Raw genomic sequence first — 16,490 nt, 5'->3', positions numbered from 1 at the left:
GCAATGCGTGAAGTATTCCTGTTAGGTTTGTAGGCGCCAGTGCGTCGCCGCTCCGCTTTGTGTTAGGCTCTAATGTTTAATCTCGCGGAGTCAGCGTTTTTCAACTCATGATTTTGAAATGTTTGCTCACTCGGTATGGACTATTCTCATTTTAATTGATGAAAAAAATATGTTTTAAAGGAAAATATAATGTGTGTTTTGTAAATATTAAGGTAGTTCCGCATCAAACTTAATGATTTCCAAAGCATATGAATTTCTACACAATTGCTTATAGCCACGTATAGCCAATGGCGATAAAGTGTAAAGCCCGGCGATAGGAGCTATAGCCCGACTGTTTACTTTTTTATAGCTTCGTATAGCCCGGCTATATGATTTGCTCAGCTTTCTACAGTCAGCTATATGATTCTCAATAGCCATCTTTAGTCGGCTATAAGAACTCCTATGGTATTTTGAAACGCAGCTCCTATCGCCAATTTTTACCAGGGTAAGTATGTTCGCAAAAACTGGAGATCAATACAACTTTTCGTTTTTGAGGTATTCATGATCGAAGTTCAATAGACCATTAGACAAGATGTGAAGTAGAAAGCAACGTCACATGTTTTCCTTTCAAAATCGTTCATAGAAAACAATGTATACGACGGAAAGTTTTGAAATCTACTTCCAGACGAGATATTAACATGTCTTTTAAAGAGAAATCAAATGGAAGCTCGATCATACAAATGGATTACATTTTGCACTAAGGAACCATTATTTCTGGCTCGTTTTAGAAACAACATATATGACATTGGTTTCCTTGGACAGAAAGGTGCTTTTATGGAGGAGCTAGAGATAGTGGTTCCTTATTGCAAAATGTAATCCAAATGACGTCTTCTGTATTTTTGCCATTCAGCAATCGTTGATAAAAAACACATCCTGAGTTAATTTTCAGACTGCCTGTTGTGTGATTTGTTTTCCATGTGGGGTTTGAAAAAGAAAACGTGTAGCGTTGTGGTTTGGTTCATACCTTGTCAAGAGGTCTATTAGGACCAATTTTCAAAATTGATTGCATTGTGAAAAAAATTGTTTTCTTGTGCTACTTTCGGATAGTATACGAAATGAAACATAAACCAAACCAAATATTTTTCCGATCTCAGTATCGTGTATAGTGAATTTCGTGCACTAAATAATGAAAAAACTAGGAGCCTCTAGAATCAACCGATGGTTTGGGTATTTATAGCTCCACTTTCCACATGAACCGAACTTGTTGGTTCTGTCGTTTAAAGCAAAAACGTTGTAACTCCATCACAGATTTTTTTTAGTTTTATCCTTAAAAATGTTTTATTACATAAAAACTAACGATTATTCATTCTCTAAAATTTTTGATTATCTGTGGCATGCTACTGAGAAAAAGGAGCAGAATGAATGTCGGTTTTTTTCGTAAGAGAGCAGAATATGAATGTAAATTCTTGGATGAATTGGACCTATCTCTGTCAAACGGAATTATGTGCATTATGACTTGAGCCCTGTTAGGCATATAATCTTATGAGACTCAGGGCTCATGTCTTAGTGCACATAGTTCTGTTTGGCAGAAATACATCCAATGGACCACTAGACAAGGTACGAATTACAGCATTCTGATACATGTTTCTTGACCAAATTTCACGTAGAACACGATGCGCACAACGAAAATTACCGAAATCAACTCCTTACGAAGATATTCAATAATTCTTGATGCGTCAATTCAAACCACCCGCTCATGAAAACTCAATACTCTATACGTGATTCACATCGCGCGCTAAACGGTTATCATGACAGTGTCTGCGATAAAAAAAATCTGGCAACCTCAATCTTGACACTTTGGCTCAGCTATAACAAATTACTTATTGTTTGAACAACACATGGTGGGAAATGAACATTGCTCGATCGAGAAGATTGCTGAAACCGTTGTAGTGCGCGATTTGACTCACGTAGATCTTTTAGTTTCTTGTGAGCGGGCAGTTCAAATTCCTTGTAACCAATGTGAAATAAAAACGTTAATATTTTCATCAGGAGTTGGTTTCAGTCATTTTCGTTGCACGAATCGTGTTCTGCGTAAAATTTTTGTTAAGAAACATGTATCAGAATCCTATAATTTGTACCTTGTCTGGTGGTCCATTAAGGGTATTTTTGTCGTGGACGGCGGAGTTGTGGTATTTTCTCTCAGTGTGCTATTAGGGCATTTCACTTATACTTAGTCTGGAGGGGTGATTCATGCCCGCGATGCCGTGAATTTTCGGCGAGGTGGGGGGGGGGGTGTTTGGCGGGGGCAGCGGAGGGCGCTTATCATCCCTGTCGATCGGAGAAGCGCGAAGCCGGGTCCAGAACCAGCCCTTAATTTATGACACGACGTACACGGATGAAGGACAATCAATTTTTAATTAACTATAGAATCCTCGAGTCTGTATTCTTCACAACTCCGGTTCCCGCGTGAGAAAGTCTCTCCTTAAAGTGGCGAGGCGTGAACGATCGATTATCGATATTTCCCCGTTCGAAACTATGGTAAAGAATCGATCATTGAGGTGTTCGTTGCGAACACCCTGTTCATCGATCCTTTTCCATAGGTTTAAATGGCAAATCAATCGACATATCGCAGAGCACTCCACGCCACTGCTCCTTAAAGTTTGTCAGTGCTTGATTTCCCCCGAGATAAATTTTCTCCGTGGTCCCCCGACTCACCCCCCCCTCTCCCCTCCGTGCCGCGGCGTCGAAACAAAACGAGCGTTTGTACAAGTTACCGTCGCTATGACTTCAACGGCGCGCAGTGGATGGAGTCAATCAGAGGGGTCGGACATGAAATTGTTTACTAGACCTGCAGACTTTGATGTGCATTTCGTCACATTTTAAATTTTAGGGGTTGCTCACAGAGGAAAATTTCACGAAGAAACCAATGGAGCCACTTTTTGAACTTCAAAGTTTTGTATAGACGGAGTTAAACGTTTTTAAAGTTTCCGAATTCTATATTCGACCTCTCCTATCGACTCGATCCACTGTGCGGCGAAGATTCGACTTTTCGGATTCAATTGAATTTAGCGCAGTCTCACCCGGACAAACCCGACGCCTACGGCGATATGACTTGAGATATTGCGAGGGATCCCGTTTTGTGGGGAATCCTCCGAAACTCGGAAGATTATTTCGACAGAGTTCGACGGGAAAGCACCGAGTCGCTTTGCGGGGAAAAATTAGTTGGGAGTGCGGTTTTGAGTCGTAAAGATTCTCCCGTCGAAAATTCAGGATCGAGAAAAATACTTCGAACATGAAAGTAGTAATCAAATTTTGTTTTTAGCATTGAGTCTCATGGAGGAATGCAACTTCAAATCCGTTTTCTGCTTCAAACTTGATGTGACTCGGCGCAACTTCTGTAGGGTCTTAAAATTGAAGGGTTTTGGCTGCTCAGTTGAGGTGTTAGGCTCAGAAAGGGCAATTCTTGGTTGCGGTGTCTCAGAATCTTCACTGATATATTTTGGAAAGGAAACTATTCAAGGAAATTTCTGACGTTTTCAGCATTGTAAAATCATGAAGGAAATTCAGTAAAAGTTACAAAAAATTTCATACAATTTGCTGAAATTATAATGGTTGAAACGCCAGCGAAGATTTTGAAACACCATAACCAACAGATGCTCTCTGCACGCAGCGCTTCAATTTGAATCGTCCTTTTTTTGTTTAAATTTCTGAGTAGCCATTCTCAGAAAAGTCTTGGAACAACCTAAAGGTCACAAATTGTTTCAAATCTGAGGCTTTAGATAAAATATTGTTAAGATCCTGCACCGATCACCTATGCATGCAAATGTATGGAGCAAGGCTTAACTTCATACTAAGAAGAAATATTTTTGTTGGTAATTCAAAGTATTCTTGAAGAAAATACCGACAGCCAATCATTTATTTAGTTTTTTAAACTTTTTTATTGCAGTTTAAAAAGTTGTATTGCACCGTCTTCATTTGTAACTTTAGAAAACATTACATTAAACTGTCGCATAGTTTTTATTTATCTTTTTGTTACAGTGTAAAGCAATGAAGTCGCAATAAAGCTAAAGCTTAGGTCACATCAAAGTTCAGGTCATGGATCTCTGAAGTTTTCAGATTATGCATCCGTAAACTGGATGTCAACCTGCCAAAGTTCGGGCCACACATCTGCAATACTCCGGTGCTTCGGTTCAAACTTCTGTGAAGTCAACCAAAGCAGCAAATACTTCATATTTTTGATCCAAACTTCGGCAGCTGGTCCTCAAGTTTTTGAATGCACGATTCGAAAAACTTCAGAGATCCTTATGACCTAAACTTCGGATCCCATGCAAGGAATGGAGGCAGGAAGATTGTGCATTCTTACCTACCTCGATATTAAATCAATTTTCAGCCAAATTATTTTCACAGAAATATTTGAACAAATTCAGAGCTTATTTTAGAAAAATGCATTTCAGAGTTCTTGGATAAGTCATACGTACCTTAAGAACCAAGTTGCACAACAAGTGCAGTAGGATTGCAAGCCCTAAACGACGTCTTCTTTGACCGAACAATTCCTCAATTACAGATCCGTCGATGTTCTTTGGAAACAAAAGAAAAACTTAAACCATTTAAGTGTCAGAGGGAAAAATTAATCAGCAGTCATCATTTTGCGTACAAGTAAGCCATTCATACAATTCAAGATTGAAGAGTGTTGAATGAGTCACATCCATCAAGTTGTATACTTACGATATCCGTATCGATTCCATTATAGGCTATGTCAGATTTTATCCGATTTTAAAGAAGGAGCCATCCATAAATTACGCCAGGCATTTTTCCCGATTTTTCTTCGCTGCTCTCCTCCCTCAAGTCAAATCCTTCTATCTATCTCCCCTTTTTCTTAAAACGTTCGGCAGGCAATTTTGGGATCCCTCCTCAATGGTTGTGAACGTAATTTATAAACGACTTTTGGCTCTTCAGAACTTCTACTCACCAAAATACTGCATTATTGCATGACAGGTACGCATAAAATAAACCCACTTTTGCAAGAAAATTATTTCATGAGCTCGTATGCCATCTAATCGTTGAATTTGAAAACGACCTAGCTCTGAAAAATTAACTTTTACAAAAAATAATAAAAGTTAGTAGAAGGACTAAAGTACAAAGTTTTAAAATGTATTTTACTTGGACCGAACTAAACGGAAAGAAACCAAGCTATATTCTGCAAAGTAGTGAGTCCGTAGAAGTTTGCACTAAACTTATAACTTCTTTTTTTTCTGTCACGAATTAAACGCCGAGAAAAAACATTTGGACCGTGAAACAAAAAGTCAAATTAAACTTTATCTTTAACTTTGAGTGTCACGGAAGAATAATACTTCAAGCTGTTTCCTTCCAGTTCCAACAAACGGATTGGCTAATCTCTGCAGAACCTTGGTCAATTTATGGAGAGTGTTAGATTCATGTTCGCTCGGCTTTTTTAATAATTCGTAGATACTATTTAGTTAAATCGCTGTATCTGATAGTCTCCCACTAGTGCAAAAAATTCGCATCTTATCCACAAATGTATCGCATTGAAGCAAAAATAGCTGTGTCGTTGAACTCATCTGCTCGTTTCTGTAACTTTCAAGTGGAGAGGAAACACTGAAAGCTCTAGAGACCGACGAGTTGAGAACTACACAAGTCAACAACTTGTGCAGGGAAAAACGGTGATCACGATCGTCTTAACGAAAGTTTGTTACAGGGACTGTTCAGTGATACCTTTTTACTAGATAATATGGGTGGCATGGCGTATGGAAAATGGGCCCTAATAGAGCTCTTGCATTTGTTAGAGATCCATGGTTTAAATACTCTTACTCATGTAAAATTTTACGGGGATTACGATGGAGATGGTGCCACTGGTTTTCTCGAAATTCACTCCCAAGCTCAAAAAAGGTCTCAAATTTGAGGCAGTAATGGAAGGGATTTGCCACACCCTATATTACAGGAGGGCAAAGTTGTAATGAATGCATTCTAACAATGGAAGTACCAAAAAAAAAAGTTGCTGAAGTAACGTCTCGGATGTTAAAAATCTGTGCGACTACTTTTGAATGTTGTTATGAATACTCCAGCTGTTAAAGTAACATCCTAGCTACGTCGAATTAACAACAGTAGCGCTAATATCAACATTCAAGTGTTGTCGCGCAGATATTTAACATCTGGGATGTTACTTCAGCGACTTTCTTTTTTCGGTTTATTTTGCGGAAAACTGACAACGTCTCGATGAATATTAGTAAAAATTAACTTCGGCACTGTTGGTAACTCTGGAATTAAGTTGATGTGGAAAAGGAACAAGCAAAGCACCCTGGTTAGTATCGCAAGCGACGAACTCTGATAGAATTTAATAATAACGCCTGGATGCAACTATTCGAGCTCCATGGATGTCCGTGTTGCATACGCTCGGATTGAAGGCGTTTTGACTTGCCGGGCACTCATCGCTTCACTTGCGCCGCGGCTCAGCGCGGCGACGTGCTGTAATATTTGTTAGAGGATCCAAAATGACAAAGCGCCTTCAATTCATCTTTTACAGTACAATGACATGTCTTAGGCACTTTTTTTTTTTTTTTTTTTTTTTTTTTTTTTTTATAGTTGCACACGTGCGTAGGATGCGAGTATCTTTCTGGCAATGTTGCGTCATGAATCCCAGTACCGCTCTATCGTGGTAAGGAAGAACGCCGTATGAGCATTCGAGAGTTGCCAAATTTGCTTCGATAAAATTTGTACTTTCGAGGAAAGTTATGAATATATTTCCTTGAAATTTTCAGGAAATATAGGTGAAATTGCGAATAAAATCATCTAAAAAATTGTGAGGAAAATACTCATAAGTTTACCAGGGGATTCGTGTTTTATTAGAGAAAATTCGGCCTGAAGGCTTATACGGCGTTTTTCCTTAGTACGGCAGCGCTACGGTGCGGTCCTACGGTACCTCTTCGGAACTTTATGTGAACACCCACACTGAGAAAAAATGATGATTATAATTACCATATTAGTGGTGTTCATTATGAACTCTTAATTGCGGTAGTTGACATAACCAATAATAAAGATATTTTTACCATTATATGGTAATTTTACTACCGCATACTTGTAAAATTACTATTGCTCCAGTAAAAAATATCACTATTATTCGTTATGGCCACTACTAATTAAGAGTGCCTATTGAACATCACTAATATGGTAATTATAACCATGGTTTTTTCTCGGTGCATCCAGAGCTACTCGCGCTCTAAAGGACCTTTAACAAAGTTACTGCAGTTACTTGCACTGTACTTACCACACTCAAGCAAGTTTCTTAAATGAGGACATAGAGAACATGGGATCAATCTTAAACGGCAACGCAGAGCCGCATAACGGCCTCTTGCGGCACCTTCACACCGCGTGAGTGAACATTGAGGAAAAAAATCCTTCAAATTACCCGAAGCACCAAAGTTTTTGAGTCTGGGGGCTGATTCTTGAAATTGATAGGCAAAGTGATGGACAAAGAAGACAAAGAGAAGATGGAGCGATCATCCTTTTGGAGGCAAGTGATTCTAATGGACAAAAGAGGTAAAGTAATAGACTAAGGTAAAAAGATTGAAAGAATAATAGAGCTACAAGCCAAAAATAAATTAAACAAATAATATTTCAAACTACATAGAGATGATAAATAATAAACAACTTACAGGAAACAAAACAAAACAGACGTTTTGACCGCCAACAACTGTCGCGTCTGATTTAGTGCAAGTGGAAACAAAAAAAAAAAAAAAATTAAATTATATATGAAAACTACAAAATTATTAGCATTAGCAACTATTAGTTTTGTCGTTTTTATATGTCTTTTAAATTTCTTTTTTGTAAAATGTTTCCACTTGCTCTGAAGAAGACCGCAGCTGTTCGCGGTCGAAACGTCTGTTTTGTTTTGTTTCCCGTAAGTTTTTTTATTATTTATCATCTCTATGTAGTTAGAAATATAATTTGTTTAATTTATTTTTGCGCTTGTAGCTCTATTATTTTTTCAATCTTTTTACCATGATCTATGAAAACCAGCCAAATTGGCATTAAAATGTAATAGACTAAAATGGCAAGCTACGAGAGACCCTATGGTCAGCTCATCATTTCCTTCCTTAGTCTATAAGAGCCACCCTTTTGAACCAATGGGTTCGCTCAAATTGCGCTTTGTCCTCTTTGTTTTTTCTATTAATTTCAATAAATCAGCCCACAGGTAGCTGAAGTTTTTGCTCAGCATCTGTAGCTCGCATTTCTTCACCGGAGACTTCAGAGATACCTGACTTAGAGATTTGAAACGAAGTTTAGATTGTACGACCAAAAACTCCAGTTACCTGGCCGAATAATACCATTAATTCTTTTAAACTAGAGTCCAGTACTCGTAACTAATTTTTTTTTTCTCAGTGAAGGGATAGCATTTTTCGAGCACTTCAATCCTAAGTTTCTGTGCATCAAATATCAAAATCTGCTTAAATCAATATCAAAACGCGCCATAACATGATGTTTTTTTCGGTATGCTGCTTTTCCAACAAGTTCAGGGCCGGATTTACCTACTTGCCGCCCATTGGCCGCCTGTATTTTGCCGCCCCTTCTCATTCGTTTTGAAACATCAATAAAAACCATCAAGTGAACGTTCAGCGGGGAGGGGTGCATTAGACGCGTTTACTCGCGTTGGACACATTTTTGGCGAAGCCCTGTCAACATTACTAGCAAAAGATCACGAAACTTTGCGCGAAAGTTTAGTTCCGTTAACCTATCTCTGTGTATACAGAGCTTTCCATTTATAAGAAATGAACGAAAAAATAATGAAAGAACAATCTGACCGCACTGTGTTTGGCGCAATGCGTGAAGCATTCCTCCAGTCTTGTAGGCGCTATGCGTCTCACGCTGACCGGTGCAGCCGCCGCTGCGCTGACCGCGCTGTGTTTGGCGCAATGCGTGAAGTATTTATGCAGTCTTGTAGGCGCTAATATGTTTTACATGCCGACCGCCGCGTCGAGGGCTTCTCCTTTTCATCTCAAGTCCTCGTCAGCAGTGCTCTCAGCGCCGCGCCGTTCCAGGCCAAATTGCGTGTTAGGTTCCTCTCTTTACTCGACTAATTAAACGTGCTGTCTCTTATATCACCGAAACACGACAAAATTAGAAATTTCTATATTCTCAGGAAGTGGAGATTTTGTCGCCTTTTTTCTCTTGTAATTTTTTTCTGAATCCGATATTTTTTTATACCTACATTTAAAAAAATGGCAAAATTTGCCGCTCCCTTCTGCCGCCATGGGCCGCGGCCCATGTGGCCACCCCCTAAATCTGGCCATGAGCGAGTTTACAGGATACTTGCATCAAATGAGGATGTAACGTTTTGTAAAATGTACAGCTCAGTCATTCTTCGAACAATGAGTTTACCGTAGGTTACTATCATCACTAAGTTGATTTTGATCCTTTCGCCAGGAAGAAATTCGAACTGAATTTGATTTATGAAATTGAATAACGTCGTTCTCTGCCATACTTTTTGATTTCAAAAATATTGATCATATTCAAGTGTTTTGCACGAATTTTGAACTAGAAAATGAGTCGATAAGAGTACTTTTACTTTATCAAGCAACTCATCTTACGTTTACCTGTATCTGGTAGATTATTACTTTATTGATTAATGGGGAATTTTTTAGTGACAAGAGAATTAGATTTTGTACGAAAATTATGATTTATTATTCAATGTCTGCAGGCCGATGGCTCCTATTTACCGAGTGAAAGAAAAGCCCAATCAAACCATATAAGGAAAGCAGGTGGACCGGAGTTTTACAAAAAAAAACCAAGTCAAGTAGCTCACACCGAAAAAAAGTTATTTGGAGTCTGACAGTCACTTCATGATCGTTATTTAAAAGTTAAGGCCTCATTAACTGATGTGGTTCTTATGGCTTTAGGAGGTTTTAACGTTATAGAAGCGAATATGAATTCGTTGATTTTAAATTTTTACAGGAGTATCTACATCTATTCCGACGCTTAATATATGATGTCCCCAAACAATAAAGCTTAAAACACCAATAGTTAATAGAGCATATACCATTCCCAATCTCCCAAATACCTCAAGTTTAGCAGCCTCTCTCCGAATTAAATTAGAGATACTCCGAAAAGCTGGCAAGATTAATACATAGACTTCTGGATGCCCAAAAAACTAGAATATAATTGTTGACATGAAAATGGATCTCCTCCCCTGACTAAGTGCGGCTGGCTAAGCTTGAAAATATTTCAAACTCAATTTCCTCCAAAATATAACATGTTTCTTTCTGTTGTTGTTTTTTTTTTTTTTTTTTTTTTTTTTTTTTTTTTTTTGCCATTATTCTCCGTCGATATGCTTGTGGAGTCAGGAATGACGAATTGCAGTCATATCAATTTAGGGCAGAGCCCACCCGGTAGTTTAAAAAAAAAGCACCTAAGTCCAAGCGACGTCATCACTCTCCGTCATCAGAGAACTTTGCTTACATTAGATAATACAAATATTTACATACGCTTTAAAAAAAATTAATTTGAATATTTTATAATTAATAATATCAGTAAAGTCCTCCGAAATTATGATTTCGTACCACCACATGTAGCCTTGAAGAGAGAACGAACGTCCGCAAACAGTAATCTGTGCAGTCAGGAATCCACAGGTTAGTTTAAACAAGGCACGCCATGAAGCAAAAAGGATCTATCTCAAATGGTATTTTGAGAAAAACATCGAACACTTCATTATAGTATGCTAGTAGACACGCGTTTTTTTCACAAACGTATCGTAGATCATCTGTTCTGCTTAATAGCGTCCACTTGAGAGTTGCGTGAGTTCCAAGGCCCCTCGGAGCGTGACCGAAGTGCGTGCTTTTAAATCCGAGGGTTTTCAACCCCGAGAGCTCCGTCGGAACCGCTAGGGGGGGGGGGGATGAAGGTTTATCATAAAATCGCGCCCTTAAAAGTCAGCTAAATGAAGGGAGTCCTCATGGAGCACCGGGAAAAAAATCAGAGCGATTAAGATAATATGTCGGTGAGAGTATGCAGGGACAAAGAGAGACCCTACATCGGTATCTTGGCAATGCTACCATGCTAAAGAAAAACGCCGTATGAACCTTCAGGCGTTGCCAAATTTCCTTTCATAAAACGCAAATTTCCTGGTATATTTATGAATATTTAATCCCCAATTTTTCGGATGATTTAGTTCACAATTGGACGTATTTCTATCAAACGGAACTAGGCGCCAATTTGAGTTCCTTTTAAGAAATTTAGAATCCCGGATAGCGCTATCTGTCAAACGGACCTAAGCGCCATGGAAAAGCATTGCAAGTATAGGACGGAATAAGCCGGACGCCCGATTCCGCCGCCAATCTAAGCCCCCCTCTACCTTCCTCACCCTATGGCGCTTAGGTCCGTTTGATAGAAATACGTCCAATTTTACCTAAAGATTCTGAAAATTTAAAAGAAAAATATTCATAACTTTCCTCAAAAATGAATATTTTATCGCAGGAAATTCGGCAACTCTCGAATGTTCATACGGCAGTCTTCCTTAACACGTCAGAATAGGGGAGCTTTTACTCTCGGGACTCCAACACTCGACTGTTGACTTACCTAGGAGGTGGATGTTTAACAGAGTGTGTTGCGTATTTCGTTTTGTAAACAAACCGAAGTTTGGAAAATTTGTTTGACTCATTACTCCACTCGAAGCTCATCATTTACCTAGTAAGTAGGTCAATAGCCGAAAAAAAAGGATCGACCGTTGCAACCTTATACTTCGTCGTTTTCCAGACGAGAGAGGGTATCTCCATTCCATTGTTGTAAAATATAACTACTCAATCGCTGTTTCCACACGAAAATTATGGCACAATTCCCATCCAAAGTTTTTTTATTTTTGTTAATTATTATCCGTGGAAAACCCCGCGAAATTCTTAAAGAATACATTTCAAAAGTTTCCGAGGAAACTAGAACATTTTGAAAGGAAAATTGTCATCGTTGGAATGCAGTTACAACCCTCCGACTGTGAAACGTCGCATTGTTGAATCCTCAAAAGAAAAAAATTCCACAAAAAGGGTAGTGGAAGGTCTCAGTTTGTCTCTGAACAAATGTGACCGTGTAGAGGTAAGGTCTTAAGTGTATAAAGCAGAACAGATAATCTTAATTTGGCAACACAGCTGCCAGCCAGTTTTGAAAAATTGACACTGTTCTCGATTTAAACCCAATTAAAATATAGACATTTTATTGTATTTTGGTTGGCAACGCTGTCTTATCCCCCTATGCAAATGCTTTACAGATGAGTCAGTCGATTTGAAAACTGGACAGTGTCATTATATGTGACACAGCAGGATAAAATGTCTCTTAGGATGGAAACTAAAATTGTTGAATGCACCCAAAAATTGTTTTAAAAAAAGTAAAAGAGAATTAATTTTCGGTTTCCGTTACCGGACACCATCTAATTCTCTTAAGAACGCCGAGCAAAAGGTTAAAACCATAATTTTCATTATTGCAGTACTTAGCTTTTATACAGTGAATTCAAACTTCCCACTCACGAATTACTTGGATCAAAGTAGGTAAACTAAATTACGCATTGAAATCAACCTGTATGATCGGAAAATAATAGTGCGTTATAGGTTTCACAATCATTACCCTGATCGAAAGTACATCAATTCTTGTCAAAAAAAAGTTAGCAGTGCACTTAAAAATTGTTCCATCGTGAAATAAACCGAAATTACTTTAGTGCTCGATCCGACTCAAGTAGACTCTAGTTTTTTTTGTAAGCGGGAAGTTTGAATTTCCGTAGATAAAAACCACATGTTTTTAATTTATGGGCTGTATTTGGAAAGTTTGAATACGTCCATTGCATTCTCCGTTTAATTTGGATAAAGAAACATATTCTGTGGTGCTTAATTTTGTGCACGCCTTGTTGTCGATATCATCACGTCTATGATGTAAGGGCGTATCTTGGTTCCCGCATGAGCCCCAGAGAGCATGGATTTATATGTAAAACGGGATTCACGTGGAAAATGAGATACGTCCTTGCGTCAGAGGGCGGACGATTCGATGTACAACTTCCAACTTCGGAATATTCTCCTTTCAAGACAGGCTCTTTTTTTCCGACGGGCAGGGTTTTTCAACGCGGAGATTATAACCTGAGGGGAGACGGTGTCAAGCTTATCTGTTTCACGAGGGAAGGGAGGAAATTTGATAACGGAACAACACAATGATGCGAGCAGCCTGTGTTTTCTTTCCGCGTAAACCCATTGAACTGTTCCCGAAAAGCAAACGTGAGCGCAGAGATTGTGTTATGGCCCGGGAATAAATTACCATCATAAATAAGTATGCTCATTTCGCCCAGGAGGAGGCTATATATTCGCTGATGGAATCAACACATAAACGGTATTAACGTCCATTTTTCCCCAACATTGAATGATGCGTCTTTTCAGTTCATTGATCACCTGACATAATTTTTACCCCCCCCCCCTTCCCACATCGCAAAATCAAGGTAGATTTTTAGAGAACGGCGGGGCGTTCGATGTAGTCGCTATTTGATGTGAAAGGGCTTGGACCTGGGTAAAGCTTTTTTGAGGGGGGGGGGGGGGTTGAAGGGGAGCCAAAAAAGGGAATTTTTGGAATGGCTGTTTGGAGAAATTTTGTCTAGGATCCTGCAAGATCTAAATCTGAAAAATTGTGAGATCTAACTCTGGAAAAATTTAGTATAAAGCTTTGATATCTCTACATATCGACGGTGAAACTACCAAACCACGTATCTCGGTTTGCGACGTCGCAGACTTCCTGTCATACTTTATTTTTTAAATGAAAAACTACTTAACGTCCAGTCTTGAAAATTTCTGTGATTTTTCCTCTTCGTGCGGAAAAAATTCTGTGAAAATTTCAAGGAATGATATTGATTTGGTCTACTTCAAAAAAATAAAATGTGAGCGTAGATTTTTAAACACCGCAAACGAGATACGTGGTTTTGTAGTTTCACCGTCGATATACTGCCGTTTAATGGAAAAACGTCGTACCTCCACTCGACTTTTTTTTCATTTTTTTTCTGACAAAATCATGTTTTACAAAAAATCCAACGAATATTCATCCTTCATTTTTTCAATACAACTCCGCCGCGCCATTAGAAACTAAAAATGAAAAAAATTAGCCTCGTTGCAATTGAATTTTCTTGTAAAAGAGCAGTACGAGCTGGAAAAAGGGAACAAATTTTGGGTGGAGTTACGGCGTTTTGCTGTGGACGGCAGCATAGATCTTTTTTTTCTCTCTCTTTGTTTTCGGGAGGAGTGAGAGAGGCATTGGTTCATAATAGGAAAACTATCCATATTATTTTATTTGAAAGAATAAAGGAGACATTTTTCAAGAGTAGTCTTGCGAGGATCCACTTCGAATGCTTCCAAGTATCTCCTTGCAGGCGGTCATTCATGATATCGATTTTCATAAATACATGTCTCAATCGTAAAGAGGGCTTCAGCGACTATACAGGGTTATTCAAAAGTCACGCACCACTGGCCTTGAGGGGGAATGGCTATTTGAAATTTTTGAGTTGCCCCCCGCACCTCTCCCCCCGAGGGAATCAAAAACTTGAAAGTACCTAAAAAAGTTCCCCCTCGGTATGAGGAAAAGCGTCTTAAACCGCATATCGATAGAATTATTAGAACTGAAGTTATGACCAGTGGTGCGTGACTTTTGAATAACCCTGTATTACAGTTTGACTCGTCTCACAATCCGACAGGACATTTTCCTCTTATTGTGCCAGGCAATACTGATAAAAGACTTTAACTTTGCGTCAAAGGCGGGTCACATTAACCCGGGGTTTGCTAAAAACATGAGCATCGCGGGTTGCACGGAGCTAGAACACAAACGAGCTTTTTATGTAGGTCTACAGACACATAAAGAATCAGACTTCAAAGTGAAAAAAAAAGATCCGAAGGAGATCGGCAACACGGTCGAAGATGTGAAGTACATATATACTTGAGCCTCGTTTTTCAACTTTCCCCCTGAATCTGAACGACACCTCATTGGAAGCACAGAGCGATGAGTTCAACCCTCGTGCCATCGCGCCTTCAGTTTTTCAGATGCAACACGGACATCCAACGGAGTCTAATTTCGAAGTTCCTCGACGAACTCTCGGATACTTTTTGCGGGTTGCATACGCAGCCCCAGAAATTTTGTTGAAATTTTACGGAGTGTAAAATTTCACTTTTCAGTGAAATGAAATTACAGTCCGTAAAATTTCATTTTGCCTCTTTGTTCTAGTGGCAGTCTAAAATATATTTGATGAAAATATTGGATGAATGATTCACTGAAATATTCCCACCACCTCGGAGTGAACCAGTGGCGAGACTTGAATAATCGATTATCGATATTTCCCTAATTGAAACTATTGTAGATAATCGATTATTAATACAAACTATGAATTCGATAAACTCGGTTTTCGTAACGAACACCCTACCCTGTTTATCGATCCTTTCCCACAGGTTTAAGTGGCAGATCAATCGATGTATCGCAAAGCACGCCGCGCCACTGGTATGAACTAGTATCTTTGTTCTCTGAGTATGTATTTCAGCGTAGCTAATGGATTAAAGTAATTTCCGTTCATTAGTGGTTCAGATTTGAAGACAAGTCGGGGTGATTTTTTGCAAGCCCGTCGCTCATGCTGCCATGCTGAGGAAAAACGCAGTATGAATCTTCCAGAGTTGCCAAATCACCCTTGATAAAACATGTATTTTTGATAACATTCATGCAAATTTTTCCTTGAAATATTTCTGATATTTTAGATTAAATTACGTACAAAAATGTCCGAAATTTTTGGTAAATAATATTCGCAATTTTCCCAGGAAATTCGGTTTTTATCGAAGGAAACTTGGCAATGTCTGAAGGCTCATACGGCGTTCTTCCTTAGCACGGCAGCATGGCCATGGCTGACTCTCATACGGTGGGTGGATTACGGAAGGTTTCGTTTTCACCCTTGCCTTTTACAACATCGAAAGGAATTGAAAACGTGTCGCTGTATATATATTTTACCTTTTGCACTGGACTCTTGCATTCTTTCCACGATGCACAAAGAAAAGCTAAGCGATCTCGCCCTGACTTCTTTTTAAAGTTTCTCAAACGTTGGTCTCGTTTCATTCCGTTTCTCCCTTTTCTCGAGCTGCCTTTATTCTACGAAACAACGTCATTTCAACTTCCGCTAAAAACTTTCGTGTTCAGTCACCGTTCGGTGCTTTTATTTTAGGTGCGTTTTGTCATATCCGGGGCTTGCTTCGCCCTTGTTTTGCAGTCGCGCAACCTATACTGTAAGATTGGAATGATCAAAATGTGTTCACGGAGGCACTTCCGTATAAAATTGGAATTTGTTCGTTTTTGTTGCTGATTATGTTTGGGTGTCTCTGTTGAAAAAGACGGCATATTTCCATTTGTTCATTGTAAACCGTAGTCCCCTAAAAATACTTGGACCGCGTTAAGCAGAAAGGAACCAAGCCACTTCAGCTATTGTCAAATTCCATTGGGCAATCTAATTTTTTACATGA

The 16,490-nt window shown here is 39.0% G+C and overlaps 1 protein-coding gene across 6 annotated transcripts in view; it reads left to right on the top strand.

The window, feature by feature from the left end:
- The window catches only part of LOC109032298 (ras-specific guanine nucleotide-releasing factor 1), a 71,073-nt gene that overhangs the window by 3,467 nt on the left and 51,116 nt on the right, over nucleotides 1-16,490 (top strand). The gene's annotated exons all lie outside the window — the stretch shown is intronic.

The sequence above is a fragment of the Bemisia tabaci genome, chromosome 5 (genome assembly GCF_918797505.1).
Source record: "Bemisia tabaci chromosome 5, PGI_BMITA_v3".
Lineage (NCBI taxonomy): Eukaryota > Metazoa > Arthropoda > Insecta > Hemiptera > Aleyrodidae > Bemisia > Bemisia tabaci.
The sequence above is the reverse complement of the archived record's forward strand: the minus strand, read 5'-3'. Positions and strand labels throughout refer to the sequence as shown.